General features: G+C 44.0%; 1 long non-coding RNA gene across 1 annotated transcript in view; it reads left to right on the forward strand.

Moving 5' to 3' along the window:
* Positions 1 to 726: 726 nt before the first annotated feature.
* Positions 727 to 6,892, forward strand: part of LOC110303759 — a 21,484-nt gene continuing 15,318 nt past the window's right edge. Inside the window, exons 1-2 of the long non-coding RNA XR_003837741.1 lie at positions 727 to 946; positions 3,371 to 3,443. This is a non-coding gene — a long non-coding RNA (uncharacterized LOC110303759). The remainder of the gene's footprint in view (positions 947 to 3,370; positions 3,444 to 6,892) is intronic.

Genomic DNA, 6,892 nt, shown 5'->3' on the forward strand with positions numbered 1-6,892 from the left:
ACACACACACACACACACACACACACACACACACACACACACCCTCTGTTAAAAGTTATAGCTACTTATCCAGCAAAGGCTCTAGAGTTAGAAGGCTCTAGTTTCAGCCCTTTTTCATCACTGAATATCCATGTGCTTTGAGCAAATTTCTCCAACGTTTTCTAGCACAGGGTCATTGTAAACTCCTCAAGAGAGGGTTACTGTGAGGAGGAAATGCCATCACGTACAGGAGGTGAGACAGCCCGGGACGTAACCGTAATGTAGACTCACTGAGAAGCATGGATGAAAACAAAACCTAGAGTCCAGTGTTGTAGACGGAAAATGGTTCCACAAAGAGATGCTCTTATGGAGGAGGGACAAGCCAAGCCAAAAGTCAGATCCCAGAGGGCAGAGCTCATTAACCAGAAATCTCTTTTGCCTGAGACTCCGGGTTGGTTCTGTAGTGTTGCGCAAGGCTGCGATTCTGGAGAGAGTCAACAGGAGGCATGCTGTGTCTAGAAACATGGGACGTATAGCACCTCACAGCCAGTAGAGGTGTGTGAGCGAGCTGTTCTGGAATGGAGGTAGAGGCAGCAGAGCCACACATTCACAGGCATGTCTGGAAGCTGGATAGAGGTTGAGTTCCAAGGTCAAAACCGAGAGCTGGAGGTTGGCTTAAAAAATAACCAGGACTCAGCCTGAAATGTTCAGGAGAGTAACACATGTGTAACCCTGGGTTTAGTAACAGATGGGCCAGGGTGAGTGAGAAAGTAACTGAACAATAGTGAGCCTAGCTGGCTGGCCTGGTAGGCAAGTTCCAGAAGAGAAGGGCAGAGTTACCTGAAGGGTGAAGGAAGCCTTCTTTCCAAACAGAAGGGTATCGATTGTGAGGAACACAGAGATGGGAATGAGAGAAGATGACAATGGTTTGAAGTGGTGGCCTCTGTCTTAGCGCAGAACAAAACAGGTAGGCTGGCTGATCTTGTGGCAAATTGACACACAGATTAGTGTCATCGGAAAGGAGGAACCTCATTTGAGAAAATGCCTACGTAAGATCCTGCTGTAAGGCATTTTCTTAATTAGTGATCAAGGGGGGAGGGTCCAGCCCATGGTGAGTGGTGCCGTCTCTGGGCTGGTGGTCCTGAGTTCTATAAGAAAGCAGGCTGAGCAAGCCAGTAAGCAGCATGCCTACTATTTCCTGCCCTGTCCTGGCTTCCTTTGGGGATGAACAGTGACAGGGAAGGGTTAGCAGAATAAACCCTTTTCTTTTCAACTAGCTTTTTGGTCAGAGAGTTTAGTTGCAGCGATAGAGACCCCAACTAAGCCAACAGTCATCTCAGAGGGGTCCGCAGAGGATGAAGCCAGGACATTAGTAGAAAATGTCAACTTTCTGATTGTGGAGAATTTGTGAGGGAGCTGACTAGAGATGAGTCAGCCCACGGTTGTGGCTTGTGCATCTCTGGAATGTACCTACCCAGGCTGGGGCTCGTTTGGAAACAGAAAGTCACCCATACAATGGTCAAAAATAGTAAAAACCAGCCTCCACCCTCCATCCTAGCTAAGACCAATGGCCTGCACTGCCATCCACAATTCCTACCTCTGCTTCTCTCTTTCACACCGCTGGGCAGTTTCAGTCCCACCTCACAGTACCAGCCCAGCTCAGTGAGGCCACCCAGGCAACCTGGAGGCTCAATACCTGCTCTTGGTTCTCACGTACTAGATCTGTAGATTGCAAATCCTCTTTCTTCTTAAAGTGCTGTTCCTGTGTTTTGTGTGATGTGATGGAGTCTTTCTCAATTTGCACACTATTAATAATTAATTAATTATTTTACAAATGCACCTGTTGTTTGTTTGTTTATTGAGATAGGCTTGGTCTCTCTTGACCATGCTGACCGACCTTGAACTCTCTTTAACCTCCTGGCTCCACCTCCTGACTGCTAGGATTACAAGAGTTCACTACCACATCCAGTCCCAAGTCTCCTGTTCAAAGTCACAAGACCAGGCTTTCCTGAAGCCTTACGGGAAGGCCTTTTGCTGCTCTGTGATCGGATGTGCCCTCTGCAGAAAGCATATAACAAATAAGGGCAAAATATAGGATGCTTTGCTTGGAGGACAGGGTCTCCTAATCATAGGTGAGTTCCAGACACGTGTCGGAAATGAGATACCTGAAGTAGGTTTCAAGGAAGCCTCCGAGCAAAGGCCCCATGTTTGCCCTCTTTCCTGGAGTCTTTTGGTAGATTCTACCCGCTTTTATGTCTTCTACCTAGGTTGATATCCATCACCTCTAATTCCATTGGCTATAAAGTCTCTGTTTTGAAAAATATACACACAAGGAACCTCCTAATGGCTGTGGCAGAAGAAACAAGGGACTTGGGTTGGGACTTAATGACCTAGAAATCTTACTGTGGACCTCGGAAGTCCTGTGCAGGGAGTTTGCCAACAGGGTGTCTCAGACAGAGCAGGGAAATCAGCGTTATACTCTCTTCAGAGACTCCTGGCTCATCTCCTCAATTCCTCAGTGTGACCCTTTGTTGTAACCCTGGCCAATTTAGTAACATGTCTCCCCATACAATGCCTGAATCAACATCTGAATCTTCATGTTTGAGGCTGGATGGGTCAACATCACATGCCTTACCATTTTGTAAGGCAATGTGAGTCTGTCCTTCCTGGTCTTTTCAAATGACCTGTCTTTCAGAAGGATACACTCGGGTATGGTCCAGGGATCATCTGAACCTCTAGAAGCTATAGGTACATAGCCCTTCATCGTGTGCTTGAGAGGGCCAACCTGGGGGTAATTATTAAGTCCGCAGCAATAAGTATCGTGTAGACTGCCTCAGAAATTAACTCAATGCAGAAATTGAGGTCATGTGGCTTTCTGAAGTGCAAGGACAGATGGCATATGGGTTCAATTTTGCCTTCAATTTCTCTTTGAAGTTAATAGGCATGGCAGGTACTTATCTAATCATGCCATTTGGACCAGCGTGTTCTGCACATTCAGGACTTTGTAATGAGATGCAATGTTTATGTTCCAGGCTCTTCCCTACAGACTGCAAAAATACCCTTTGCTCAATCCTGTCTAATCATTACAAGTGTCAACAGTCAAAGCTAATGACAGAAAGTAGGTTTATAGGGCAGTAACCCTGCCTGCTTGGCACAAAAGACCTATTCCCAGAAGGGAAAAAAAAGAGAGATTTAAACAATTATGTGAACCTTGGTATAGCTAAGGGAGCGGTAGTGGCTTGGGGATTTCAAAATCATAATATTATATATATGTATATATGTATATATATATATATGTTCAGATTGAGTCAACATTTAAATGGGAAGTATGGGAAGGCTGGTGTTATTTAGAAGACTGAAGAGGTGTTTTGCCTTCTTTTATTTTTTTAAGAGCAAGCTTAAAACCTCCCAAATTTTCCTCTGTGTGTCCATCCATCCAAACACCAAAGAAGCCCCCTTTAAAGGTAAGTTCTATATATTCAATGTTTACCAAGTACTTTCTGGGTTCCTTGTGTTGACCTGGCTATGGAGAGTCACAGATATCTGGGGACTGAGCGATAGTTTGTTCTCAATGTGATTATGAATCCCTGTGTTACAGTCTGTTTAGAGCCTGACTTCCAGTCCTGGATACTCAATGCACACCCTCTCAGAATGAGATGCCTAAGGACTATCTTAAAATCTTGTAAAATATTCAGGTGCGAGGGCCCTAGCCCAGAAATTCCAGTCAGCTGGACTTATAAAGATCATGGGGAGGTTTTGCACTTTTATCTTAGCTACAGTTTTGGATAAAGCTAGCACCCAGGGCTATGTTACTGGTGCAGTAACTGGGAACCTCTCCTGAGATGTGAAACACATTCTCAGGCCACTGAAGTGCTGAGAGCTTTGGGAAAGACAGCTTTAGTTGTGGTCCTAATGTAATCTCTGCCTCTATTCCAATTGGATTCCTTGTTTTTTTTTTTTTTAAGAAATAATAGCTTAATTGATGTGTGTGTGTTTATATGTATATATATATATATATATATATATATATATGTATGTATGTATATACACACACACACATATGGGTGTGGGTGGGTATGCCTGGAAGGGGCATCAAATCCCCTAGCACAAAAGCTAAAAGCAGTTGTGAGGCACTGGACATTGCTTTTGGAAGCTGAACTCAGGTTCTGTGTAAGAGCAGTGGGTGCTCTTATCTACAGAGCCATCTCCCCAGCCCGCAACTGTAGTTTTGTAAAAAACAAAACAAAACAAAACCCCCAAAACAAAAAAACACAAACTAACAAAAAGCAAACAAGAAACAAACAAAAACCCCTTCATTTCTACATTTGTTTCATCATTTTTTAGATAGTGGGCTTGAGCTGTTGAAGATGGAAAGGGTTGAGCTGTAATATGGCAATGGTTTTATTTGCCTGCCTCATTGTGTTCTCATAACTGATACATGAATATCATACCACCACCACCCCAGTGCCCCCCAGCTTGCTCACATGACGGGTGGTGACAAAGTACACAAGACCTATTAGTGAATAGAATATTTGGAGCCTGTGTCTTTCCAGTCCACCTTTCTGTTTCTTTCACAGCAATGCAGGACCAACTGGCTCATCACCTCCCTAAGTGTGTGTCATTAATATGGAGCCTGCTGATCACACTTCTCTTTGTAATTTCATAGGTTTACACAATGGCAGAGTTTAGGGGTTTGTAGCATTGACATGCAGCAAAGGCCAGAAGTCTTTTTTTTTTTTTTTGCTACTTCTTCTTTTTCGGAAAGTCGATCTGTGATCTGCCAAAAAAAAAAAAAAAAAACTGGAAGTGATCAAGTTCGAACACGATTCTCAACTTGTTATTTTCTCTTCGCTTTTTGTTCTGTGCAAACACACGGCTTGGCATAGATGCAACCCGCAACCCATTCCTCTCATTTGTAGCATCCAGAAACCTAATCCCTCTGTCTCCCATCCCTCTGCCTCTGGCTGTGCTCAGTCACTCCAGAGTGACCTTGGGGAGGGCATTGTTTACACTTCACTGAACCTGGGACTCTTCTTGCTTGGAGCTCAGGGAAGGAACAGGAAAAACCCGCAGAAGGAGCTCAGCCATTTCAGACTATAAACAAGCAGTCCAATGGGAATAGGGGCAGAGATTACTCTAGGACTGCAATTAAAGGCCTTTCCCAAGGCTGTCAGCACATCTGGCTGAGCAGTGGCCTGAGAATGTTGCTCACATCCCAGGAGAGGCTGCCGGTTACTATGGCAGTTATGTGGCACTGGGTGCCTGCTTTACGCAAACTTCAATGTACCTTGCTTTATCAAAACAATGTTTTTCACACATGTACATATGCCTACTAATGTATGAGTACATGGTTTCCACAGTCTACACACAGAAACAGTAGGAAGTCTAATGCTAAAGCTTCATTAGAGGTAACAAAATTAACCTTCAAAGGTTAATTTGTCCGAGGGCAAACGCTTGGGAAATAAATGAGGACAATTTAGTTAACAAATGTTGTGTAGCTCCAATGGTATCATTTTCCTATTGGTAGCACAAACCTACACTAATTTTTAAATAAAGTTTTTACTGTGATCATTTGGGAGACACAGAAGAAACAGGCATTGTGCTTTCTGCCCTCTCATATTTGAGGAGAAAAGACTATGTGTATATTATTGAATGAGTTAATGAGATATGCATAAAACCACAGTGAAGGGCTAGAGAAATGACTCAGTCTTTCAGATCCCCTATTGCTTTTGCAGAAGACCTGGGTTCAGTTCCCGGCACCCATGTTGTGGCTCACAATCACCTGTCACTTCAGCTCCAGACGATTTGACTCTCTCTTCTGACCTCTACAGATACCAGGCGCGAATGCCGTGAGCATACATGCACATACAGGGAAAACAGTCACACACATAATGTAAAAACAGATAAACCTAAAAACAATGGCGAAGCCCCCAGATGAATGAGATAAATATTGGCTTTAATTCAGAGGAGAGGGTTTTCAAGGTGGATGGAAAAGAGAGAGGGGGAGGGGGATGGGGAGAGAGAAGGAACAAGAGAGCAAGAGAGCATGGAGGAGGCAAGCAGCCCCTTTTATGGTGAGTCAGGCACACCTGGCGGTTGCCAGGTAACTGTGGGGCGGAGCCTAGACTAAATGCTAACAATAGTGTGCTCTATGAGCACAGGCTGGAATACTCTGAGGCCTCTTTCAATGTTCAGACACCACAAGTCGGCACTTTGGGGCTTCTAATGTAAAGGGCAGCCTCCACGTGTTCTCTGTGTCTCCAAGTGCTTTGCTTTTTTTTCCTCCTGGAAGATGACCAGATATGGCCCAAGGACAGAATCAGCACCGACTACACACCCATTTTTTTCTTTCCCCTTGAAAAATTCAAGAGTGCAACCCACATTGGGTACTTTGCAGCAAGCTTGCTAAGTCTTGACCAACTTGGTTTTGGAATAATGAACAATGAGTCAGAGTGGAACCATTCAAAGAAACCCACAAAACATTTCTTCGAGAAAAATGTTGCTCAGATGTCTAATACACCCTGCTTGTGGTCGTGTAGAGTAGGTTATCCTCATGACAACTGGAGAGGTACTTGTGCCTTGCACTAATCCTCCTTGTTTATTCATGGAAGTATCAATTGCCTTATTTCTTATTTCCCCCAAGTAAGGGCAAAAGGTAGCTCCCGACACTGGGTCCAGGAAGAATAAAGCTAAGTAAGATTATACACGGGCCATTTCTTATGTAAAGTGCTGCCCTTCATAGTGAGACCTTAGGAATTGTTCTTTTCCTGGGACAGCCAGTGAGTCTTAACGGCTGGAAGCATCTCTCAGCAGTCTATGTAGACAGCTTATACTTTCGACTAGACTTCAGTGACTCTCTGAGGGCTGTGAAATATCATTTAGGTATGGATTGATATTCTTTTGTTTTTTTTTT

The sequence above is a fragment of the Mus caroli genome, chromosome 10 (assembly GCF_900094665.2).
Source record: "Mus caroli chromosome 10, CAROLI_EIJ_v1.1, whole genome shotgun sequence".
NCBI lineage: Eukaryota > Metazoa > Chordata > Mammalia > Rodentia > Muridae > Mus > Mus caroli.